Here is a 14,144-nt window from a genome sequence, read left to right as displayed (position 1 = left end):
TTGAGGACTGCGGGTTGAGGATTGAGGTTTGAGAATTGAGGATAGACAATTGAATATTGAGGATTGAGGCTTGAGGATTGAGGATTGAGGCTTGAGGATTGAGGATCGAGGATTGAGGATAGATGGTTGAGGATTGCGGAATGAGGATTGAGGATTGAGTATTGAGGATTGAGAATTGAGGATTGAGGATTGAAGATTGAGGGTTAAGGATTGAGGATTGGGGATTGAGGTTCTAGGATTGGAGATTGACTATTGAGGATTGAGGATTGAGGATTAAGGATTGAGGAACGAGGATTGAGGATTGAGGATGATGGCTGAGGGTTGAGGATTGATGTATGAGGAACGAGGATTAAGGATTGAGGATTGAGGACTGCGGTTTGACGATTGAGTATTGAAGATTGAGGATTGATGACTGAGGATTGAGGATTGAGGATTGAGGACTGCGGATTGACGATTGAGTATTGAAGATTGAGTATTGATGACTGAGGATTGACGATTGAGGATTGAGGATTGAGAATTGAGAATTGAGGATTGAGCGTCGAGGATTGAGGACGAGGACTGACGGTTGAGGATTGAGGTTTGAGGTTTGATGATTGAGGATTGAGGGCTGAGGATTGAGGATTGAGGATTGAGGATTGAGCATTGAGGATTGAAGATTGAGGACTGGGGATTGAGGATTGAAGATTGAGGATTAGGGATTGACGATTGAGGATTGAGGATTGAAGATTGATTACTGAGGGTTGAGTATTGAGGATTGAGGATTGAAGATTGAGCATTGAGGATTGAGGATAGAGGATTGAAGATTGAGGGTTGGGCATTGTGGATTGAGGATTGAGGATTGAGAATCGAAGATTGAGTATTGAGGATTGAAGATTGAGGTTTGAGGATTGAGGATTGAGGATGGAGGATGAGGGCTGAGCGTTGAGGATTGAGGTCTGAGTATTGAATACTGAGAATTCAGGATATTCTATTGAGTATTGAGAATTGAGGATTGATGGATGAGTATTGAGGATTGAGGATTGAGTATTGAGGATTGAAGATTGAGGTTTGAGGATTGAGAATTGAGAATTGAGGATGAGGACTGAGGGTTGAGGATTGAGGTTTGAGGAACGAGGATTGAGGATTGAGAATTGAGGACCGAGGATTGACGATTGAGTATTGAATATTGAGGATTGATGACTGAGGATTGAGGATTGAGGATTGAGGATTGGGTATGAGGATTGAAGAATGAGGATTGACGATTCAGGATTGAGGATTGAGGATTGAAGATTGAGTATTGAGGATTGAAGGTTGATGATTGAGGATTGAGGATTGTGGATTGTGGATTGAGGGTTGAGGATTGAAGATTGAGTATTGAGGATTGAAGATTGAGTATTCAGGATTGAAGATTGAGGATTGAGGATTGAGGCTTGAGGATTGAGGATTGAGGATTGAAGATTGAGGATTGGTGATTCAGGATTGAGGATTGAGGATTGAGTATAGAGGATAGAGAATTGAGGATTGAGGATTGAAGATTGAGGGTTAAGGATTGAGGATTGGGGATTGAGGATCTAGGATTGGAGATTGACTATTGAGGATTGAGGATTGAGGATTAAGCGTTGAGGAACGAGGATTGAGGACTGAGGATGACGGCTGAGGGTTGAGGATTGATGTATGAGAAACTAGGACTGAGGATTGAGGATTGTGGACTGCGGATTGACGATTGAGTATTGAAGATTGAGGATTGCTGACTGAGGATTGAGGATTGAGGATTGAGGATTGGGTATGAGGATTGAAGAATGAGGATTGACGATTCAGGATTGAGGATTGAGGATTGAAGATTGAGTATTGAGGATTGAAGGTTGATGATTGAGGATTGAGGATTGTGGATTGTGGATTGAGGATTGAGGATTGAAGATTAAGTATTGAGGATTGAAGATTGAGTATTCAGGATTGAAGATTGAGGATTGAGGATTGAGGCCTGAGGATTGAGGATTGAGGATTGAATATTGAGAATTGGGGATTGAGGATTGAGGATTGAGGATGACGGCTGAGGGTTGAGGATTGATGTATGAGGAACGAGGATTGAGGATTGAGGATTGAGGAATGCGGATTGACGATTGAGTATTGAAGATTGAGGATCGATGACTGAGGATTGAGGATTGAGGATTGAGGATTGGGTATGAGGGTTGAAGAATGAGGATTGACGATTCAGGATTGAGGATTGAGGATTGAAGATTGAGTATTGAACAATGAAGGTTGATGATTGAGGATTGAGGATTGTGGATTGTGGATTGAGGGTTGAGAATTGAAGATTGAGTATTGAGGATTGAAGATTGAGTATTCAGGATTGAAGATTGAGGATTGAGGATTGAGGCTTGAGGATTGAGGACTGAGGATTGAATATTGAGGATTGGGGATTGAGGATTGAGGATTGAGGATGACGGCTGAGGGTTGAGGATTGATGTATGAGGAACGAGGATTGAGGATTGAGGATTGAGGACTGCGGATTGACGATTGAGTATTGAAGATTGAGGATTGATGACTGAGGATTGAGGATTGAGGATTGAGGATTGAGGATTGAGGATTGAAGATAGAAGATTGAGTATTTAGGATTGAAGATTGAGGATTGAGGTTTGAGGATTGAGGATTGAGGAAGGAGGATGAGGGCTGAGGGTTGAGGATTGAGGTTTGAGTATTGAATACTGAGAATTCAGGATATTCTATGGAGTATTGAGAATTGAGGATTGATGGTTGAGTATTGAGGATTGAGGATTGAGCATTGAGGATTGAAGATTGAGGTTTGAGGATTGAGGATTGAGGATTGAGGATTGAGCATTGAGGACTGAAGATTGAGGACTGGGGATTAAGGATTGAAGATTGAGTATTAGGGATTGGGGATTGGGGATTGAGGATCTAGGATTGGAGATTGATTATTGAGGATTGAAGATTGACGATTGAGGATTGAGGATTGAGAATTGAGAATTGAGGATTGAGGGTTGACGATCGAGGACGAGGACTGACGGTTGAGGATTGAGGTTTGAGGTTAGATGATTGAGGATTGAGGATTGAGGATTGAGGATTGAGGATTGAAGATTGAGTATTGATGATTGAGGATTGAGTATTGAGGATTGAGGATTGAAGATTGAGGTTTGAGGATTGAGGATTGAGAATTGAGGATGAGGACTGAGGGTTGAGGATTGAGGTTTGAGGAACGAGGATTGAAGATTGAGAATTGAGGACTGAGGATTGACGATTGAGTATTGAGGATTGAGGATTGATGACTAAGGATTGAGGATTGAGGATTGAGGATTGAGGACTGAAGTTTGAGTATTGAGGACTGTGGACTGAGGGTTGAGGATTGAGGTTTGAGAAATGAGGATTGAGGATTGCGTATTGAGGATTAAGAATTGAGAATTGAGGGTCCAGGGTTGAAGATAGAAGATTGAGGTTTGAGGATTGTAGATTGAAGATTGAGGACAGAGTGTTGAGGGTAGAGTATTGCGAACTGATGTTTGGGACGTGAGATTTGAAGATTGATGGTTGAGGATTGTGTATAGAATACTGAGAACTGAGGATTTTCTATTGAGGGCTGAGAATTGAGGATTGAGGATTGAGGATTGAGGATTGAGGATTGAGGATTGAGGATTGAAGGTTGAGGATTAAGGATTGAATGTTGAGGACTCAGGATTGAGCATTGAGTATTGTGTACTGATAGTTGAGGGTTGAGTGTTGTGAGTTGAGGATTGAGCATTGAATATTGAGAATTGAAGATTGAGGAATGAGGATTGAGGATTGAGGATTGAGGATTGAGGACTGCGGGTTGAGGATTGAGGTTTGAGAATTGAAGATAGACAATTGAATATTGAGGATTGAGGCTTGAGGACTGAGGATTGAGGCTTGAGGATTGAGGATTGAGGATCGAGGATAGATGCTTGAGGATTGCGGAATGAGGTTTGAGGATTGAGTATTGAGGGCCGAGGATTGAAGATTGAAGATCGAGGACTGAGTATTGAGGATAGAGTGTTGCGAATTGATGTCTGGGAATTGAGATTTGAAGATTGTAGATTGAGGATAGAGTATTGAAAACTGAGAATTGAGGATTTTCTATTGAGGGCTGAGAATTGAGGATTGAGGATTGAGGATTGAGGATTGATGGTTGAGGATTCACGATTGACGATTGAGGTTTGAAGATTGAGGATTGAGGACTAACGATTGAAGATTGAGGACTGAGTACTGAAAACTGAGGATTGTGGATATTATATTGAGGATTGAGGATTGGGTATTGAGGATTGAGGATTGAGGATTGTGGATTGTGGATTGAGTGTTGAGGATTGAAGATTGAGGATTGAGGATTGAGTTATGAAGATTGAGTATTCATGACTGGTGATTGAGGATTGAGGACTGAGGACTGAGGATTGCGGATTGAAGATTGAGTATTGATGATTGAGGATTGAGTATTGAGTATTGAGGGTTGACGATTGAGGATTGAAGGTTGGTGATTGAGGATTGAGGATTGTGGAATGTGGATTGAGGGTTGAGGATTGAAGATTGAGTATTGAGGATTGAAGATTGAGTATTCAGGATTGAAGATTGAGGATTGAGGATTGAGTTATGAAGATTGAGTATTGAGTTATGAAGATTGAGTATTCATGACTGGTGATTGAGGATTGAGGACTGAGGATTGAGGATTGAGGATTGAAGATTGAGTATTGATGATTGAGGATTGAGTATTGAGGATTGAGGATTGACGATTGAGGTTTGAGGATTGAGGATTGAGAATTGAGGATGAGGACTGAGGGTTGAGGATTGAGGTTTGAGGAACGAGGATTGAAGGTTGAGAATTGAGGACTGAGGATTGACGATTGAGTATTGAGGATTGAGGATTGATGACTGAGGATTGAGGATTGAGGATTGAAGATTGAGTATTCAGGATTGAGGATTGAGGCTTGAGGATTGAGGATTGACAATTGAAGATTGAGGATTGAGGATTGAGGATTGCGAATTGAGGATGAGGACTGAGGGTTGAGGATTGAGGTTTGAGGAACGAGGATTGAGGATTGAGAATTGAGGACTGAGGATTGACGATTGAGTATTGACGATTGAGTATTGAGGATTGAGGATTGAGGATTGAGTATGATTGCTGTGGGCTGAGGATTGAGGTATGCGGACTGAGGACCGAGGATTGAGGATTGAGAATTAAGGATTGAGGATTGAGGGTTGAAGATTGAGGATTGGTTATTGAGGATTGAAGAATGAGGATTGAGGGTTGAGGGTTGAGGAATGAGGATTGAAGATTGAGTATTCTGGATTGAAGATTGACGATTGAGGTTTGAGGATTGAGGATTGAGAATTGAGGATGAGGACTGAGGGTTGAGGATTGAGGTTTGAGGAACGAGGATTGAAGATTGAGAATTGAGGACTGAGGATTGACGGTTGAGTATTGAGGATTGAGGATTGATGACTGAGGATTGAGGATTGAGGATTGAAGATTGAGTATTCAGGATTGAGGATTGAGGCTTGAGGATTGAGGATTGAGGATTGAAGATTGAGGATTGGGAATTGAGGGTTGAGGATTGAGGATTGGTTATTGAGGATTGAAGAATGAGGACTGAGGGTTGAGGGTTGAGGAATGAGGATTGAAGATTGAGTATTCAGGATTGAGGATTGAGGCTTGAGGATTGAGGATTGAGGATTGAAGATTGAGGATTGAGAACTGAGGATGAGGACTGAGGGTTGAGGATTGAGGTTTGAGAAATGAGGATTGAGGATTGCGGATTGAGGATGAAGAATTGAGAATTGAGGGTCGAGGGTTGAAGATAGAAGATTGAGGTTTGAGGGTTGTAGATTGAAGATTGAGGACAGAGTGTTGAGGGTAGAGTATTGCGGACTGATGTTTGGGACGTGAGATTTGAAGATTGAAGGTTGAGGATTGTGTATAGAATACTGAGAACTGAGGATTTTCTATTGAGGGCTGAGAATTGAGGATTGAGGATTGAGGATTGAGGATTGAGGACTGAGGATTGAGGATTGAAGATTGAGGATTAAGGATTGAAGATTGAGGACTCAGGATTGAGCATTGAGTATTGTGTACTGATAGTTGAGGGTTGAGTGTTGTGAGTTGAGGATTGAGCATTGAATATTGAGAATTGAAGTTTGAGGAATGAGGATTGAGGATTGAGGATTGAGGATTGAGGACTGCGGGTTGAGGATTGAGGTTTGAGAATTGAGGATAGACAATTGAATATTGAGGATTGAGGCTTGAGGATTGAGGATTGAGGCTTGAGGATTGAGGATCGAGGATTGAGGATAGATGGTTGAGGATTGCGGAATGAGGATTGAGGATTGAGTATTGAGGATTGAGAATTGAGGATTGAGGATTGAAGATTGAGGGTTAAGGATTGAGGATTGGGGATTGAGGTTCTAGGATTGGAGATTGACTATTGAGGATTGAGGATTGAGGATTAAGGATTGAGGAACGAGGATTGAGGATTGAGGATGACGGCTGAGGGTTGAGGATTGATGTATGAGGAACGAGGATTAAGGATTGAGGATTGAGGACTGCGGATTGACGATTGAGTATTGAAGATTGAGGATTGATGACTGAGGATTGAGGATTGAGGATTGAGGACTGCGGATTGACGATTGAGTATTGAAGATTGAGTATTGATGACTGAGGATTGACGATTGAGGATTGAGGATTGAGAATTGAGAATTGAGGATTGAGCGTCGAGGATTGAGGACGAGGACTGACGGTTGAGGATTGAGGTTTGAGGTTTGATGATTGAGGATTGAGGGCTGAGGATTGAGGATTGAGGATTGAGGATTGAGCATTGAGGATTGAAGATTGAGGACTGGGGATTGAGGATTGAAGATTGAGGATTAGGGATTGACGATTGAGGATTGAGGATTGAAGATTGATTACTGAGGGTTGAGTATTGAGGATTGAGGATTGAAGATTGAGCATTGAGGATTGAGGATAGAGGACTGATGATTGAGGATTGAGGATTGAAGATTGAGGGTTGGGCATTGTGGATTGAGGATTGAGGATTGAGAATCGAAGATTGAGTATTAAGGATTGAAGATTGAGGTTTGAGGATTGAGGATTGAGGATGGAGGATGAGAGCTGAGGGTTGAGGATTGAGGTCTGAGTATTGAATACTGAGAATTCAGGATATTCTATTGAGTATTGAGAATTGAGGATTGATGGATGAGTATTGAGGATTGAGGATTGAGTATTGAGGATTGAAGATTGAGGTTTGAGGATTGAGAATTGAGAATTGAGGATGAGGACTGAGGGTTGAGGATTGAGGTTTGAGGAACGAGGATTGAGGATTGAGAATTGAGGACCGAGGATTGACGATTGAGTATTGAATATTGAGGATTGATGACTGAGGATTGAGGATTGAGGATTGAGGATTGGGTATGAGGATTGAAGAATGAGGATTGACGATTCAGGATTGAGGATTGAGGATTGAAGATTGAGTATTGAGGATTGAAGGTTGATGATTGAGGATTGAGGATTGTGGATTGTGGATTGAGGGTTGAGGATTGAAGATTGAGTATTGAGGATTGAAGATTGAGTATTCAGGATTGAAGATTGAGGATTGAGGATTGAGGCTTGAGGATTGAGGATTGAGGATTGAAGATTGAGGATTGGTGATTCAGGATTGAGGATTGAGGATTGAGTATAGAGGATAGAGAATTGAGGATTGAGGATTGAAGATTGAGGGTTAAGGATTGAGGATTGGGGATTGAGGATCTAGGATTGGAGATTGACTATTGAGGATTGAGGATTGAGGATTAAGCGTTGAGGAACGACGATTGAGGACTGAGGATGACGGCTGAGGGTTGAGGATTGATGTATGAGGAACGAGGACTGAGGATTGAGGATTGTGGACTGCGGATTGACGATTGAGTATTGAAGATTGAGGATTGCTGACTGAGGATTGAGGATTGAGGATTGAGGATTGGGTATGAGGATTGAAGAATGAGGATTGACGATTCAGGATTGAGGATTGAGGATTGAAGATTGAGTATTGAGGATTGAAGGTTGATGATTGAGGATTGAGGATTGTGGATTGTGGATTGAGGATTGAGGATTGAAGATTAAGTATTGAGGATTGAAGATTGAGTATTCAGGATTGAAGATTGAGGATTGAGGATTGAGGCCTGAGGATTGAGGATTGAGGATTGAATATTGAGAATTGGGGATTGAGGATTGAGGATTGAGGATGACGGCTGAGGGTTGAGGATTGATGTATGAGGAACGAGGATTGAGGATTGAGGATTGAGGACTGCGGATTGACGATTGAGTATTGAAGATTGAGGATCGATGACTGAGGATTGAGGATTGAGGATTGAGGATTGGGTATGAGGGTTGAAGAATGAGGATTGACGATTCAGGATTGAGGATTGAGGCTTGAGGATTGAGGATTGAGGGTTGAAGATTGAGGATTGGTTATTGAGGATTGAAGAATGAGGATTGAGGGTTGAGGGTTGAGGACTGAGGATTGCAGATTGGGTATTGAGGATTGAGGATTGAAGATTGAGGATTAAGGATTCAGGATTGGGGATTGAGGATTGAGGATTGAAGGTTGAGTATTGAGGATTGAAGATTGACGTTTGAGGATTGAGGATTGAGAATTGAGAATTGAGGATTGAGGGTTGAGGATTGAGGACGAGGACTGACGGTTGAGGATTGAGGTTAGAGGTTTGATGATTGAGGATTGAGGACTGAGGTTTAAGGATTGAGGATTGAGGATGGAGGATGAGGGCTGAGGGTTGAGGATTGAGGTCTGAGTATTGAATACTGAGAATTCAGGATATTCTATTGCGTATTGAGAATTGAGGATTGATGGATGAGAATTGAGGATTGAGGATTGAGTATTGAGGATTGAAGATTGAGGTTTGAGGATTGAGAATTGAGAATTGAGGATGGAGGATAGAGGATTGAGGATTGTGGATTGAGGATTGAGCATTGAGAATTGAAGATTGAGGATTGAGGGTTGAGGGTTGAGGACTGAGGTTTGCAGATTGGGTATTGAGGATTGAGGATTGAAGATTGAGGATTAAGGATTGACGATTGAGGATTGAGGATTGAGAATTGAGAATTGTGGATTGAGGGTTGAGGATTGAGGACGAGGACTGACGGTTGAGGATTGAGGTTTGAGGTTTGATGATTGAGGATTGAGGTCTGAGGATTGAGGATTGACGATTGAGGATTGGGCATTGAGAATTGAAGATTGAGGACTGGGGATTGAGGATTGAAGATTGAGGATTAAGGATTGAGGATTGGGGATTGAGGATCTAGGATTGGAGATTGATTATTCAGGATTGAAGATTGAGGATTGAGGATTGAGGATTGATGATTGTGAATTGAGGATGAGGACTGAGGCCTGAGGATTGAGGTTTGAGGAATGAGGATTGAGGAATGAGGATTGAGGATTGAGGATTGGTGATTGAGTTATGGAGATTGAGTATTCATGACTGGTGATTGAGGACTGAGGATTGAGGATTGAGGATTGAGGATTGAAGATTGAGTATTGATGATTGAGGATTGAGTATTGAGGATTGAGGATTGAAGATTGAGGTTTGAGGATTGAGGATTGAGAACTGAGTATGAGGACTGAGGGTTGAGGATTGAGGTTTGAGGAACGAGGATTGAAGATTGAGAATTGAGGACTGAGGATTGACGATTGAGTATTGAGGATTGAGGATTGATGACTGAGGATTGAGGATTGAGGATTGAGGATTGAGGACTGAAGATTGAGGATTGAGGACTGTGGACTGAGGGTTGAGGATTGAGGTTTGAGAAATGAGGATTGAGGATTGCGGATTGAGGATGAAGAATTGAGAATTGAGGGTCGAGGGTTGAAGATAGAAGATTGAGGTTTGAGGATTGTAGATTGAAGATTGAGGACAGAGTGTTGAGGGTAGAGTATTGCGGACTGATGTTTGGGACGTGAGATTTGAAGATTGAAGATTGAGGATTGTGTGTAGAATACTGAGAACTGAGGATTTTCTATTGAGGGCTGAGAATTGAGGATTGAGGATTGAGGATTGAGGATTGAGGATTGAGGTTTGAAGATTGAGGATTGAGGATTGAGTTATGAAGATTGAGTATTCATGACTGGTGATTGAGGATTGAGGACTGAGGATTGAGGATTGAGGATTGAAGATTGAGTATTGATGATTGAGGATTGAGTATTGAGTATTGAGGGTTGACGATTGAGGATTGAAGGTTGATGATTGAGGATTGAGGATTGTGGAATGTGGATTGAGGGTTGAGGATTGAAGATTGAGTATTGAGGATTGAAGATTGAGTATTCAGGATTGAAGATTGTGGATTGAGGATTGAGTTATGAAGATTGAGTATTGAGTTATGAAGATTGAGTATTCATGACTGGTGATTGAGGATTGAGGACTGAGGATTGAGGATTGAGGATTGAAGATTGAGTATTGATGATTGAGGATTGAGTATTGAGGATTGAGGATTGACGATTGAGGTTTGAGGATTGAGGATGGAGAATTGAGGATGAGGACTGAGGGTTGAGGATTGAGGTTTGAGGAACGAGGATTGAAGATTGAGAATTGAGGACTGAGGATTGACGATTGAGTATTGAGGATTGAGGATTGATGACTGAGGATTGAGGATTGAGGATTGAAGATTGAGTATTCAGGATTGAGGATTGAGGCTTGAGGATTGAGGATTGACAATTGAAGATTGAGGATTGAGGATTGAGGATTGCGAATTGAGGATGAGGACTGAGGGTTGAGGATTGAGGTTTGAGGAACGAGGATTGAGGATTGAGAATTGAGGACTGAGGATTGACGATTGAGTATTGACGATTGAGTATTGAGGATTGAGGATTGAGGATTGAGGATGATTGCTGTGGGCTGAGGATTGAGGTATGCGGACTGAGGACTGAGGATTGAGGATTGAGAATTGAGGATTGAGGATTGAGGGTTGAAGATTGAGGATTGGTTATTGAGGATTGAAGAATGAGGATTGAGGGTTGAGGGTTGAGGAATGAGGATTGAAGATTGAGTATTCAGGATTGAAGATTGACGATTGAGGTTTGAGGATTGAGGATTGAGAATTGAGGATGAGGACTGAGGGTTGAGGATTGAGGTTTGAGGAACGAGGATTGAAGATTGAGAATTGAGGACTGAGGATTGACGATTGAGTATTGAGGATTGAGGATTGATGACTGAGGATTGAGGATTGAGGATTGAAGATTGAGTATTCAGGATTGAGGATTGAGGCTTGGGGATTGAGGATTGAGGATTGAAGATTGAGGATTGGGAATTGAGGGTTGAGGATTGAGGATTGAGTATTGAGGATTGAGGATTGAGGATTGTGGATTGTGGATTGAGTGTTGAGGATTGAAGATTGAGTATTGAGGATTGAAGATTGAGTATTCAGGATTGAAGATTGACGATTGAGTATTGAAGATTGAGGATTGATGACTGAGGATTGAGGAATGAGGATTGAGGATTGAGGATTGAGGATTGAAGATTGAAGATTGAGTATTGAGGATTGAAGATTGAGGATTGAGGATTGTGGATTGAGGATGGAGGATGAGGGCTGAGGGTTGAGGATTGAGGTTTGAGTATTGAATACTGAGAATTCAGGATATTCTATTGAGTATTGAGAATTGAGGGTTGATGGTTGAGTATTGAGGATTGAGGATTCAGTATTGAGGATTGAAGATTGAGGTTTGAGGATTGAGTATTGAGAATTGAGGTGAGGACTGAGGGTTGAGGATTGAGGTTTGAGGAACGAGGATTGAGGATTGAGAATTGAGGACTGAGGATTGACGATTGAGTATTGACGATTGATTATTGAGGATTGAGGATTGATGACTGAGGATTGATAATTGAGGATTGAGGATTGAGGATTGAGGATGATAGCTGAGGGCTGAGGATTGAGGTATGCGGACTGAGGACTGAGGATTGAGGATTGAGAATTGAGGATTGAGGATTGAGGGTTGAAGATTGAGGATTGGTTATTGAGGATTGAAGAATGAGGATTGAGGGTTGAGGGTTGAGGACTGAGGATTGCAGATTGGGTATTGAGGATTGAGGATTGAAGATTGAGGATTAAGGATTGAGGATTGGGGATTGAGGATTGAGGATTGAAGGTTGAGTATTGAGGATTGAAGATTGACGTTTGAGGATTGAGGTTTGAGGAACGAGGATTGAAGATTGAGAATTGAGGACTGAGGATTGAAGATTGAGGATTGAGGACTGAAGATTGAAGATTGAGTATTGAGGATTGAAGATTGAGGATTGAGGATTGAGGATTGAGGATGGAGGATGAGGGCTGAGGGTTGAGGATTGAGGATTGAGGACTGAAGATTGAGGATTGAGGATGAGGGCTGAGGGTTGAGGATTGAGGTTTGAGTATTGAATACTGAGAATTCAGGATATTCTATTGAGTATTGAGAATTGAGGGTTGATGGTTGAGTATTGAGGATTGAGGATTCAGTATTGAGGATTGAAGATTGAGGTTTGGGGATTGAGGATTGAGAATTGAGGATGAGGACTGAGGGTTGAGGATTGAGGTTTGAGGAACGAGGATTGAAGATTGAGAATTGAGGACTGAGGATTGAAGATTGAGGATTGAGGATTGAAGATTGAAGATTGAGTATTGAGGATTGAGGATTGAGGATTGAGGATGGAGGATGAGGGCTGAGGGTTGAGGATTGAGGTCTGAGTATTGAATACTGAGAATTCAGGATATTCTATTGAGTATTGAGAATTGAGGAATGATGGATGAGAATTGAGGATTGAGGATTGAGTATTGAGGATTGAAGATTGAGGTTTGAGGATTGAGAATTGAGAATTGAGGATGGAGGATAGAGGATTGAGGATTGAGGATTGAGGATTGAGCATTGAGAATTGAAGATTGAGGATTGAGGGTTGAGGGTTGAGGACTGAGGATTGCAGATTGGGTATTGAGGATTGAGGATTGAAGATTGAGGATTAAGGATTGACGATTGAGGATCGAGGATTGAGAATTGAGAATTGTGGATTGAGGATTGAGGACTGAAGATTGAGGATTGAGGACTGTGGACTGAGGGTTGAGGATTGAGGTTTGAGAAATGAGGATTGAGGATTGCGGATTGAGGATGAAGAATTGAGAATTGAGGGTCGAGGGTTGAAGATAGAAGATTGAGGTTTGAGGATTGTAGATTGAAGATTGAGGACAGAGTGTTGAGGGTAGAGTATTGCGGACTGATGTTTGGGACGTGAGATTTGAAGATTGAAGATTGAGGATTGTGTGTAGAATACTGAGAACTGAGGATTTTCTATTGAGGGCTGAGAATTGAGGATTGAGGATTGAGGATTGAGGATTGAGGATTGAGGATTGAGGATTGAAGGTTGAGGATTAAGGATTGAAGATTGAGGACTCAGGATTGAGCATTGAGTATTGTGTACTGATAGTTGAGGGTTGAGTGTTGTGAGTTGAGGATTGAGCATTGAATATTGAGAATTGAAGTTTGAGGAATGAGGATTGAGGATTGAGGATTGGGGATTGAGGTTCTAGGATTGGAGATTGACTATTGAGGATTGAGGATTGAGGATTAAGGATTGTGGAACGAGGATTGAGGATTGAGGATGACGGCTGAGGGTTGAGGATTGATGTATGAGGATCGAGGATTGAGGATTGAGGATTGAGGACTGCGGATTGACGATTGAGTATTGAAGATTGAGGATTGATGACTGAGGATTGAGGATTGAGGATTGAGGATTGGGTATGAGGATTGAGGATTGAAGATTGAGGATTAAGGGTTGAGGATTGGGGATTGAGGATTGAGGATTGAGGATTGAGGATTGGGTATGAGGATTGAGGATTGAAGATTGAGGATTAAGGATTGAGGATTGGGGATTGAGGATTGAGGATTGAAGTTTGAGTATTGGGGATTGAAGATTGACGTTTGAGGATTGAGGATTGAGAATTGAGAATTGAGGGTTGAGGGTTGAGGATTGACGACGAGGACTGACGGTTGAGGATTGATGTTTGAGGTTTGATGATTGAGGATTGAGGACTAAAGTTTGAGGATTGAGGATTGAGGATGGAGGATGAGGGCTGAGGGTTGAGGATTGAGGTCTGAGTATTGAACACTGAGAATTCAGGATATTCTATTGAGTATTGA

Source organism: Calliopsis andreniformis, unplaced genomic scaffold, assembly GCF_051401765.1.
Source record: "Calliopsis andreniformis isolate RMS-2024a unplaced genomic scaffold, iyCalAndr_principal scaffold0030, whole genome shotgun sequence".
Lineage (NCBI taxonomy): Eukaryota > Metazoa > Arthropoda > Insecta > Hymenoptera > Andrenidae > Calliopsis > Calliopsis andreniformis.
This window is presented reverse-complemented; position numbering follows the sequence as displayed.